Here is a 12,991-nt window from a genome sequence, read left to right on the forward strand (position 1 = left end):
ACTTTTGTCATGCCTTTTCTCTTTGTTCTTGAGCTTTCGGCATTCTCGCTTCATGTGCCCTTTCTCATGGCAATAATAACACTCAATGTTTTTCTTTGAAAAAAAAAAGCCATCTTTTGATTTGTCACTATCACCCTCAATGGGTCTATACAAATCTTTACAAAATAATAGGTCCTCCATTTTAGTTTTCCAAGTTACCCAATTGCTTCTATTGAAGCTAGACATACGACCCACATTCCCCTTCATTGATTTACACAAATAATTAAACCCACATAAACCGTAAGCTCTGATACCAGTTGTTAGGAAAAATATGTGATTCCCCACAAGTAAATCAATCAATGGGAATAAAAACTAATGCGGAAAAATTTAATCAAACGCAACACAAGAATTTTTACGTGGTTCCCTCAATGTGAGGTACGTCCACAGGATCAAAATCCGATTCCATTATCTACCAAAGAGTTTCCAAACGATTACAAATGAGGCACTAATGGTCTCACAAACCACCCTTAGGTGAATTCCAAATAATCACGAATAAACAAAGAGGAAAGACCTCACCAGATAGATGAACCAAAATCTTCAGAACCAGAGTCGAAGAAGATCCAAAATAATAACCAAATCAATCCACACAAAGATTGCCAAAATCCACCCACTAAATCAAACCAGTAATATGATTGTCCACAATGATAATTAGCCCACCAAAGATGATTAGCTTTTTGTAACCCACCGAATTGATTTTTCAATCAATACAATTTGTTGCAGCACATTATCTCACAGAGAGGAATTAATCGGCAGCCACTCTCTTGGAAGAAGAAAACAATGTATTGTGAATCTAGGGTTTATTATCAAAATCTTAGTTGTTTCCAAACTAAATTGCGTCTCCACAAAATTAGATATAATATATAAAAATATATTATAACTAATACCAAATCAAATTAAACTCTTTTAATAAACCAATTGGGTCCCACACTCCAATAAGGAGGTATACCCAACAGATAGCAAGGGTAAGGAGGTGGATCTCAGCACATACAAAGGGAAGGTTCTTCCTGTTGTCAACGTTGCTTCCAAATGGCTTCTTCCCTTCTCTTCTCTTTTCTAATCTTGTTTATTGTTGCCTTATATTCTGCAAAATTGATATATGGGTTTAATCATTTATCTTTCTTTTCTAATACTAGGTTTCTGTGTGATTTGTGTATGTGGGGGTTGAAACAGTGGGTTAGCAGATTCAAATTGTACCCAATTGATTGAAGTTTACAACAAATACAAAGAAAAATGTATGGAATCTTTCAATCACTCCATTTTTTGGGGGGCTTTTTCTTTTTGTCTCTAAAAGTGTATAACAGCCGAAATAATCTCTTTATATTTGTGTAAACTTTTCAGTTAACTATGAAATACACATAAAGTTTTAATTTTTTACTTCAATTTTACATTTTCACTCATCTTTTATGTTTTCATTTTTGCCGGGTGGTATATGCCCCTGTATAAAACCCCATGGGTGTTAAAATATTCATATACATGAGTGTATAAATTTTTTTGATTGCATATACATTAGTGTATATATATATATATATAAATTACATATACATTCATCCATAAATTTAGAGTGCAAATTTTAATTTCCCCCATGGTTCAACTCAAGCTTCATGAACTTTAATGGCCAACAATAAAACCAATACACAGAGTGCTGCACTAGCATATGGTTAGCTCATAGATTGGTTGTCCAAATCTAGAACTTTTTTGATGCTTTTATATCTCTTTTCTCAATTATTTTGCTGGATTTTTGATCAATTGAGTGGTTGGGTTAGTGGGACATTGGTTAAAGTTTGGATTTGTGATAAACTTTTGGTCTGCTATATATGGTATCTATATTTATAATATAATAGACAGAGAATAATTCTTTAGGCTGTATGCATAATCATATTTGCTCATCACATCCTTGGGGAGGCTTTTATTGGAGTCTTTTGTGAATAAATTTATTTTGGAATTAAAAAGCTGTGGTATGTCCATGATTCTTTCATTTTTATGATTTATAAATACGGTAAAGCGTACTGGTGTTGTTTGAATTAAGTGCTGGTGGAACTTAGCATTAGTTTATGTAACTTCATAATAAACAGAACAAGTTTTTCTGGACATTCTACCTTTACAAAATATTAAAAATGTGGTCAGTAATTTATAACTTAAATATTTATGCTCAAGTAACTAAAAAAAACTATCTTAATTTGAAATGTTCAATGCCCTCTTAACCCTGATCAGTATTGATTACTGATCTGTAGTCCTATCTATCATAATGCATGGTTATTTTTTTTTTTTTTAAAAAAAATGAGTTTGGATAATGAAAAGCATAATGCGTTGTTATAGCAAAGGATAGCAGAATTTTAAGATTCTCATATATATTCACTTTGTTTACACACCTGGTGGCAACTAAGTCCCAAACTCTTTTCTGTTTTATAAAGTGTCTATTTACTTCAATGCCCTTCTTGACACATGATTTTCAAGGAAAAGAAAAATTCATTTATTCTGCTAGTATCATAATGCTCTTTTATGAAATATTTGTTTCTGAATGCTATATTTATTTCATGCATTTCAATAGGAAATCTCTAAAGCATTTGGGAGGTTTACTAATGCTGAGCAAGAAGCTCTCCATCGGCTATTTATTCAGGTATGTATTTTGTTTCCTGACTTTTATTGCATTTTTTATATTTGTTGATGTCTTTTATTTTCTTGAATGGTTGTTTTTGAGAATTTCATATCATTAAAATATTGCAGATTTTGGTATTTTTTCCATGCTATATACCATCTTGAGTTTTAATTTAATGTTATCATTCTTTGAAATGTCCCAATTTAGAAAATATTGAAATTGCAAAGCTCTTGTTGAAGTTGAGAGATTGCTAACATTGTGTGAGAAGAGGGAGATACATGATGTAGAGAATGCAAACTAGAAAGTGAAAGTTCGGAATTTGTAAAGGTTTTAGTGCCTATGGGCCTCGTCCGATCAAGTTTTTGGTCAATTTGGGTCTCATTTTATGTCCTTTACAAGTTATTTGATGCTAGTTTGGTTTTGCTTATGTGTTATCCAGCTTTAGGGTATGTATTAACAAATTTTAATTTTTTTTTGTATTATACTTCTTGTATTATTAAACTTATTTTTAATTTTTGAGTCTTTTCAGATGTTTAATTCAATGCTTTATGTTATCATCTTGTCAATGTTTTAGGTTTTGTTGGTGAATTGCATCTTGACAAGAATAGTGATAACAAGAAGCATGTGCTTTACACACATAAAAACATTATTGTAAAATACAAGGATCAGGTCCTTTGCTTATGAATCATTTGATTTTTTTGTTGAGAATCGTAAATTCAATTTTTGGATATGTTATTTTGTGAGTAATGTTAAAACATCATTTGTGGATATGTTATTTTGTGGGTAATGGTGATTGGATATTAAATTGAATGGGAAAGTGAATTAATGCTACATTTTCTATTTGAATGGAAGTTATTATTTCATATTAGTGCTATTCAATTTTATTAAAGGTATTTTTTTAGTTCAATCATATAAAATTAGCACAATTTTTATAAAAAAAAAAATTAAAAAAAGAGGATATCATGGCGTTTTGAGAAATGCCACCTAAATCCTAAAGCTAACGGTCAGTTTTAAAAAAAAAGAAGATATGACAGCGTTTCGAAAACGTCGCTAAATCATAGTGATGTTATAATGCTGTTAGGGTGGTGTAGACACCCCATTTTTGACCGTTCTCAAGACTTGGACGTCACCGTTTGAACACTCGGTGATCATCCACGTTTGTGTTCGTCTTGAGTTCCCGAAGGTTTCGGCTACGCGCCTTGCCTTAGGACCTCTCGACTCGACTGTGTTGTGTTTGGTTTTGCACCAAACACTTGTGTTTTGTTTGGAGGGCAGGGAATGGGTTGTTGGCCATCCCCACTCCTCACTGGCCATGGCTTGAGGCCACCGACCGTGTCTTCTTGCCACCGACCATTGATGATGGCCGGTCGGTACTTTGTGTGGTCGACCGACCATTGAGTTGGCCGATGGCCTCCTTTTCTGGCCGGTACCACATTTTTGCCTCTTGCAGGCATGGTGCATGCCAGCTGTGCCAGCTAGGATGCACAGCCCCTATCCCCACACACGTGTGTGGCTGTTTTGGCCCCTTTGCACCTTTTTTTATCCAAACTTCTTCTAGAAGATTGCACCCTTTGCTCAAGCTTCTTGAAGAAGCTTGACCCTTTGTCTTAGCTTCCTCAAGAAGCTTGCACCCTTAGCTTAGCTTCCCTTGGAAGACTTGACCCCTTTAGGATAACTTCTCTTGGAAGCTTAGCCTTTTCCATGGTCTAAATAAGGAGACCTCTCTTCTCCATTGAGGAGGTTCAGCAAAATCAGACCTAGAACATATATATTCTGATACATACATCTTCTCTCTCTATATCTCCCTCTCTCTCTTCATTTGTGTGTGTTTGAGGACCTAAAAGGGTGATTTGTTCTTACTTTTGCACTAAAACACACACCATTACACCATTCTTTGACTTTGGGAGGTGTTGAGGGTTTATTCTTGAGGTTTTGAGCTGCTTTTGATCAGAAGAAGGTGGTTGGACTTGCTGTTCTTGAGGTGTTCTTCAAGGGTAACACTTTTGCTTTAGATTCCCCAATCTTGCACTAGCTTTTGACCTGCTTTGCATACTGATTTGAGCTTCATGTATAACTGAAAAAAGTCTTGTATTTTCATGCTTAAGATACTTTATTAAGGTCATTTTGTTGTTTGGGGTCGATCTCTCCCTCTTAGGCCTTGTTTGGCCCTTTTTGTGCTCTCTTTGATAAGCTTTGGGGACTTTTGTGTATTGACCTTCTCACCACTGAAATCCAGTGGATTTTTAGTGGTGAAGAAGGGGTTTTGAAGTATTGCATAGGGGAGGGACACCCCTCTCCCTTGGTCTCTCTTTTGTTTGCATTTTTTGCCCATAAGGGTAGCATGTATGATTAGTTGTTCATGGCTTCATTCCAGAGGTTTTTGGGTGTTATTGGGTCATACTATGCCTCTGTTTTTGGTCGGATTAAAGGTCCCTTACATGCATAATATACTTGCTTTGTATTCCCCCGTTATGCCTAGAAGTGCATCATGCATTTAACCTACTATGCTCTCATGTTTTGGCCTAACTTTGTGAAGTTGTTAGCCATGTCTTACCATGCTTAAGGTCTATTGAGAGTTTATTTGATCGTATTTTGGCTTGTAAGCCTTGAGGGTGTGAGTCATGAGCATGTTTTAGTTGGGTTGTTTCAATGAGTTGGAGTAATTTCACATGCCATTTCAGTCCCTAATCCATGCCTTGAAAAGGTGTCCTTTTGTGCCTTGAAATGAGCATTGTGCATGCTTATGTATTTAAGTTTTTGGGGCTGCCATATCAGTGGGTTTTGGGGCATATTTTGATGCATAAAAACTCTGTTTTGGGTTGCTTAGTTCATGCCATGTTTGCTTGGGGTAGGTGTTGAGCAATGCTCTCTTTTGTGGTCTTGAATACCTTCTATTTTGCATCCATTCCCTAGCATGTCTTGGTGTCATCTTTTTGCATGCTTTTCAGAGTTTAACATGAGTGTTTAATGTCCAAGCATATTGCCTTTAAGTATGCTTAGAGTTGTCCCCTTCCATGCTTAGATGATAGGCCTTGGTGTGTGCATGCTTGCACGCATAAGTTGTGCCATTTTTGACCCTTTTGGCCACTGTTTTAAGGTGTGGCTAAGGCCTCCCATTTCAGTCTAAGTCCATTCTTGTACATAGTTGTATGTTTGACTTGTTGCCTCTCGTTGCATGCTTGCATTGTACCATTTTTGCATCACATGTTAAATTGCATTGTATTGCCACTTGAATGATTAGCACATTGCATGCTTGCATAATAGATTGCATTGCATTTGGCATGTTTTGCATCTTAGCCTCATGTTGCATTCCTCAGCCATGTTTGTATACATGCATTGCATTGCTTGGTTTAGGGTGTCAAACCAAGCATGAGGATTGAGAGTGTTCGTACTCCAAGTGACGTAACACGTCTCAATCCTCGGTCGCCGACGCCCTTGATCTTAATATGATAGGGTGTTGGCATTCATCTCTTTTGTTGCATGCATTTTACATTGAATGGCAAACTTGGCCTCTTAGGCCATCATGCATCAAAATACATAATTGATGGCCTGAGGGCCGAGGGTCATGCTCCCTTGAGTCCATTGCATGATAGGGAGTGTAGCCATGCTCACATTTGCTTGAAAATTCCATGCCATACACTGCTTGCCCTCTGTTGCTGTCAATTGCAGGATTCTGCAAGAAGAAATAGCCGGCCAGCTACTTGGACTGCCGACCGACCAAATACAATTAGCCAGTGGCTCAACCAATGGTCGATGACCATTCCTTTCGGCCGGTGGTGTTCCCACTTGGTTGGTGATGCTCCCCAGTGTTCAGAGAAGCATCCTTGGGACTTGTGCAAATTTTCAGAGGGGCAGGGCAGTGTAAACAGGGGCAACAGTGCTATGGCAGCGAGTTTCCGAGCGGGACGAGTAAAGCATGCATCATTCGCGCATTCCGAGGCAGAGCTGCGACAGTCTCTTTAGCTTCACATTTAAATTATTTTTGTGATTAATTTGTTAATTAATTAAGAGGGTCTGTAATAATTAATTAGCTAGGATAGTTGATTCATTATTCAGACTGTATTATTCTTTCGGTCCCCCCGAGTGAGGGCGTATTTGTAATAAGTGTGGGTGCGTGCGTGCATGTCTTCCAACCCCACGTCTTTCTTCCCTTTTATTTACTAGCTTTCGATGGTTAGTTTAGGGCATGTTTCAATTAGCATACTTATGATAGCATGTTTGCATACATTCATTCGTTTTGCATGCACCGGGCTCGGCGCATCATACTAACTGCATTTGTATTTCAATCCCAAATCGAATACGTGTTAGCTGTAGCATTTCACATGTCATTTTAGAATAGCTGAGCCGATTGTAGTTGCATTCCTGCATGTGTTACATTAGACATTTCTATATAATTAGGACCATGCATGGATTTCTAACATAGCTTTTGTTTTGGCTTGGAGTACTCTGTAAGTCTTTTCGCTTTAGCATCCTTGCATGCGTGTGAGTGTTGCCATGACAGCATGCTTACCATGAGGCTATTTACTTATATGATATAACTGCTTGGATGCCTGTGGGTGGAGGTTGAATTACCTAAATTGGAATAATGCATTAAAACTATGAGTTTTAAGCCCATTAGATAGTGGCAAAACCACGTTTTCTAAACCCACCCGAAGGTGGCAAAATCTGCATTTTAGCCTACTTACGAGTAGCAGATCATTTTCAAAACAAACATGAAATGTTTTGTTCCAATTCAGGCGATCCATTCTATACTTTTGTGCTGTGCGCATCACATAGTAAATCTAGGCTAATAACCGGAATAAGAACGCATAATGTTTTCAAAACAAGATATCATGGTTAGTAGAGGCCGATCTTCGGATCGGGCGAGAAGGGGTGCTCATAGCTGACCTTCCCCAATCGTACCTAAGTTCCCGAGCTGAGGCAACTCTGGTGATGACGGACACGTGGCCTTAGGCAAACGAGTCAGGGTTTCCTAAATTCCCCCAAAATAAAATATTTAGGTGGCGACTCTGTATCTGGCAAAGCAGTCCATGTTTGGCACTTCTTTACAAAAATCAGTTTTCCAAAATGATTTGCCGGATTTGGACTCTTTGGTTCAGATTTAGAACCGTGACAATTTGAGTCCGAACTATAGTGACCCACAAACGAACAGAACGGGATTCCCCCCGGGACGTTCGGGGACGTCTACAGGTGGGACATTTGGTGGCGTTTTTAAAAACGCCGCCTATACTAAATATAGCGACGATTTTAAAGCGTCATAAAGCTATGGCGACGGCTGCATCTTCGACGTTTGGTACTAAACGTCGCAAAAAAAATTAGCGGCATTTTTGATAGGTATAGCGGCGTTTTTTAAACACCACTAAAAGCCTAATTTCTACCAGTGATTGTTTGAATCATATAATATAGGACCACCAAGTTGTTGCCTTAACAACTAAATTGCATAAGAAAAATAATTGACAAATAGAATTTTTATAGTTTTCACAACATATCCCACCCATAGAAGAAGAAGAAGAATAATAAGAAGAACAAAATAATGATGGAGGGTTGTGTTTTTATCTTTCAACAGAAATTACCTATTAAAAGAAAAATATTACAGAAGATAACCTCATCAACTTATTTAAGAATAGTAGACACCTTGTGAACACTATAAACTTTTGCCAAACTGATAGTGGTGGAATCCTTAATAGCTCCAAGTGCCTTCCTCAAACTTTTCTACGTACCTCCTCCCAACATTCACTCTATCAATTACAAAATTCTACACAATCGTCAACTATATAAATAGTGTTGGAATAATTAAATGAATCTTAATTCCCCTCAACCAAAAACAATAACTGTTACTACTGGGGATTATAAGAATTAATGAATTTGAATTGTGTGTTAGGAAACCAATCATAAGTTGCTACATCTGCGGGCAGGAGGAGATCCTCGATAATGGATTGGAGGAAAACTCTATTCATAGTGTAGGGGTCTATTTACACATTTTGATAATTTAGGGGATAAAATGATATTTTTCAATTGTTTAAAAGGTCTATTTGTACGCTTATGCAACTAGGTATATATGGAAGAAATGAGAAAGGATGAGTTTTTTCTTGCTTACCTGCCCAAATGCGAGCTATGACTGAGAAGAGATTCCATCCGAGTGTGAAAATGCCAAAAGCCACAGCTTTCTTGTGAGGCAGAATATCCTTGCACCCCATCATGCATTTTCTTATTTATGATGTGTGAATGAAACATTGAATTCACAAGACAATATCAAATTTTGGTTATTAAATGCTTTTGTGCTCCGCTTGTTCCAAATTGTTGTAAATTATTTGTTATTTTATATATGGTGTGATATTGTCTAGAGCTTATTGGGCTATTGAATGGGTATAGTCATTTTGAAGCAAATAAGAAATGGCAACACTAAGACGATTATAATAATTTTAACTATTATTACATTCTCCACATTTGTCCTATATTTTAAAAATTATGAAGAGAGTTCTCAAGTAGGCCCATTTTAAATTTTTTCAAAAAATAAAAATAAATAAATAAATCACTTCAACTCAACAGTGTTACACTACATTAATATTTGCACCTGTCTTTGCAATCTTGTAATGACCACATAGGGGGCAAGACATACGAAACATATTCACATGCATTTTCACATATCCGTCTTTTGGTTTTTGGATCTGATGTATTTTCTGGATCTGATGTATTTTGATATAGTGGATTTATACACTCAATATCGTCCAGCAAATCACTAGCCACAAGAACCACCAACACCAACACAAACAACCTCTTCAAAGACATATTTTCCAAACCTAAAACCAAGGGAAAGGAAAAGACTGGATAAAGAAAACTGGTTGATGTTGTAGTTACAATGAACTATATATAACAGATTTATAAACTCTTCACATTTCATAAGACATTTAATTAGAATGTATTGACATTAAAATTATCAACTGAAATGTATTTAGATCATGGCATTAATTGTGCATTAAAATTTGGTTATCTGACAGAACTGCAACCTAAACACAATTTAATTCTTCTTGACATTGACGCGCGTTGGATTTTGATTATATTAAATTTATGAAATTAATTGTATTTTTCTCTAAGTGGTGTAATTTATTGTACTCCATGTATGATTATGTGTTTAAATACATTATATATGTATGATTGTTTATGTAGGAGAAAAGGGATGGACTCCACTGCTTGGGAGGATAAAAAGGATGGACTCCATTATAATTAAGTTGACTGGAGTGTTCTGGGTGAAAGTCCTGAAATTTATACATGGGTGCCAATCTCGCAGACGAAATATTCGTAAAATGGCAGATTGAAGTGTTTGTGTATCAATGACGTGATTGTAGAACCACTGAGTTGTAGTCTCATTTGGGTTATTGAGAAATGATGGAATTAGCTCATGTATTGAAATGAATTGAATGTAAATGGATTACGACTTGGATTTGGTACCTCATGGATATATATAAGATGTGAATGTTTTGTCTTTTGGAAACATAATTTTTGAAAATTTAGAATACAAAATTATAACTGTTTCCTAAATAATGGATGTTTTCAAAAGGAAAAAATTTCTTTAAATGCAGTTATGAAAATTATTTGTCAAACAAATATCCGTACTAGTTTCTTTTTTCCCTTATTTTTGTTAACACAAAATATTTTTAAAAAATGTTAAAATGTGCTATTATATATATATATATATTTCAATATAAGTCATTTTTTTCCATTTATAAGATTAACGAATTATTAATAATAATAAAAAATCAAGTGTTTTGTGAACTAAAATTTCAAGGGAGACTGATATAATTATAAAAAATTTGTGTGATTTATTATATATTTTTTTAAAATCTCCAGAAAATTAGTGTAATTTACCCATATAATAGTAACACATAAAAGAATAATACTTGCACACCTTTGATCCACCTATAAAAGAGAGTCTAGCCATAATATAATAAGCAAACAAAGAAATTAAAGAAATTAGTCTATTGGGCCAATTTCTTTATGACACAGCGGAATGGATTTTGAAGAACCACGCCCAATATAGTACAAAAATCTTAGGAAACTTTTGAATTTTGAATATTAAAATTTACAAATTAATGTTACAGTTCCACTACATCCACAGTAATTCAATCCCCCCCCCTGACCCCGAAATAAACAAAATCCTTCAAGAACCATAGGCCAAGACATAGAAGGTAAGTTAAATTTAGTATAGTAACAATGATGAACACAAGCAAATTAATAAATAAATAAATAAATAATCACCTGGCTTGAAACAGAGTGATGATAAGATTACCTCCAACATTCATGACAAATAACAGATCTCACCACATATCGAACCCACCTTAGTAAGATATTACTTACGTACTTTTGAAATTTCAATGAAATGCATTTATTTTTATAAATTATGTAAAGTATTGATAACTTTTGAACTTCTTTAGACTATTGGTCAATCAAGCAACACTACAAATGTATAAAATTCATCTTCAAGCCAACCACAGGTTAGCTATTGTTTTATGTTATTTATTTATTATTTTTTTTTATAAATTGTATAATGTATTGATAAATTTTACAACTCATTTAGACTATTGATTAATCAAGCAATATCACAAATGTTCAAAATTCATCTTTAAGCCAACCACAGGTTAGCGCTTATTTTATGTTATTTGTTTATTTTTTAGACTACGTTGTACTAGTATATTTACTTTTCACGGTGTTTATGGAATAGGATGTTGGGATTGTTTTTCTAATATCATCTCCCATGAGAGATTACTAATCTCAACCATAGATGTCTATTATAGTCCCAAAGTATTGTGAATTCACTTTCTCATTTTGCAAATAAACACAATATTAGTGGATCCTATATCCATTCTAATCAAATCTCATCTGCTAGAACCTAAAACAAACAGACCCTTGGGTCATGTTTGAGAAGTTTTTAGAATTTTGAATATCATTTTTATGGTTTTTGAAATATTGAATGTTCAATGTTTATTGAAATTCTAGAAATATTTGCTTATGCTGAAAACTTTGCCTGTATTAAAATTTTTCTTATTTTTTTACAACTTGTGCCTCACTTTGATGAGGGTTGTGCCTCGCCTTGCACCTCGTGCTTAGGCTCCAAGAGACCTTAGTGCCTCAATGCATTGAGAGCTTTTTAAAACACAGATAGGTGAACCTCAAGGGATTGGCCTAATGGGTGTAACTTGAGGCCTGGGGATGTACTCCCTCTAAGTTTCAGGTTCAACTCACATTAGGTGCTATCAATTCCTAAGGGTCATACCTATAGGCTTTGCCTGAGATTTGCCCAATGCCCATTTTTAAATGAGGTTGAAATATTGCATGTTTCATTATTATTATTTTAAAAAAGAAAAAAAAAAGTAGGGAAAGAAATTGATCCTATTTAACTTTAATCTTCATGTCCAGATTAGGGGGGCAAATAAAAGAAGAAAACAATAGGAATTTCCAAGTTATTTATCCAATTTTGGTTTATTTGAAGTCTCCTTTCAAGAAAAGTGAGATTTAACGGCGTTAATTTGACGACGTTTAAAAAAACGCCTCTGTTTCTAAATATTTAACGACGGTTTTTTAAACGTCGCATTTTTATTGACTAACACGGTACCATTTTAACTTCAGAAAATTCAACAAATGTGCATCTTAAGCCCACTTTGTTGAGTGAAAAAATCATGTTTTAAGCCCACTTGAGGGTGGCAAACTCAAACCATTTTCGGAAGCAAACATGAGTTGAATTGTTCCAAATTGAGCAGACTAGTCTATACTTGTATGTGAGCGCATCACATAGTAAGATTAGCTTAATAACCGGAATAGGAACATATAATGTTGATAAAAATTATATCATGATTAGTAGAGGCCGATCTTTGATCGGGGGAGCGGGAGTGCTCAATTCATGACCTTCCCCTCTCATACCTAAGTTCCCGAGTCGAGGCAACTTTGGTGATGATGGACACATGGCCTTTGACACAAGTCAGGGTTTCCTAAATTTTCTCAAAAAAAAAAATATTTAGGTGGCGATTCTGTATCTGGCAAAGCAGTTCAATTTTGGCATTATTTGATTGAAAATTGATTTTCCAAAATGATTTGCCGGATTTGGACTCTTTGGTATTTATTTTATTTTCTATGACTATTTTAGCCTCAAATCCATCCAAAGAACTGATATTGAACGAGTTTTTAACGAGATGATATTGAACGAGTTCTTAACGAGTTAAACATGAATTGAGAAAAGACTTCTCACAAGTCTCATTCCACGTAAACTTTATTCCCTTTCTCGTTAGTCTAGTCAAAGGTGAGACTAACTTAGAGAAATCCTTCACAAACCGACTGTGAAATTAATTTGTTTAAATAAAATTT

Source organism: Camellia sinensis, chromosome 2 (assembly GCF_055761805.1).
Source record: "Camellia sinensis isolate YWXY chromosome 2, ASM5576180v1, whole genome shotgun sequence".
NCBI classification, from domain to species: Eukaryota; Viridiplantae; Streptophyta; class Magnoliopsida; order Ericales; family Theaceae; genus Camellia; species Camellia sinensis.